Below are 369 nucleotides of genomic sequence, written 5' to 3' on the forward strand. Positions count from 1 at the left end.
CCCCCGGTGCGGGGGCCGCGCCGCCCCTCCCCCATCACCTCACGGCCCGGGGGGAGGGGCGGCCCCACCCCTTGTTTACCGAGCGCGAGCGCGAGGCGGACGCCGCCGCCCCGCCGCCTCCCTCCATATCACTCCCGCCGGCCCCGCCCTCCGCCTGCGCCTGCGCCTGCGCCGCCCGCCCCCCAGCGACGGCGCAGCCAATCAGCGGCCCCCGCCCCAGCACCGCACGCCGCCGGCYACCCCCGCCCTTCCCGAGCCAGAACACACCTCCGCCGAGCGAGCCAATCGGAGCGCCCGCTCCGCGCAGCGCCCCGCCCTCTCCTCCCGTTGGAGGCGGCGGGCACGCCCCGCCCCCCGCCCCCGCGCGGA

The 369-nt window shown here is 81.8% G+C and overlaps 1 protein-coding gene across 3 annotated transcripts in view; it reads right to left on the reverse strand.

The window, feature by feature from the left end:
* LOC112965641 (PWWP domain-containing protein MUM1) overlaps nucleotides 1–145 on the reverse strand; it is an 11,258-nt gene extending 11,113 nt beyond the window's left edge. For all 3 annotated transcript variants that reach the window (XM_026064816.1, XM_026064817.1, XM_026064814.1), the window contains exon 1: nucleotides 80–145. The gene's annotated coding sequence lies outside the window, so the exon portion shown is untranslated. The remainder of the gene's footprint in view (nucleotides 1–79) is intronic.
* Nucleotides 146–369: the final 224 nt, after the last annotated feature.

This window comes from Apteryx rowi, unplaced genomic scaffold (assembly GCF_003343035.1).
Source record: "Apteryx rowi isolate R43461 unplaced genomic scaffold, aptRow1 scaffold_220, whole genome shotgun sequence".
NCBI lineage: Eukaryota > Metazoa > Chordata > Aves > Apterygiformes > Apterygidae > Apteryx > Apteryx rowi.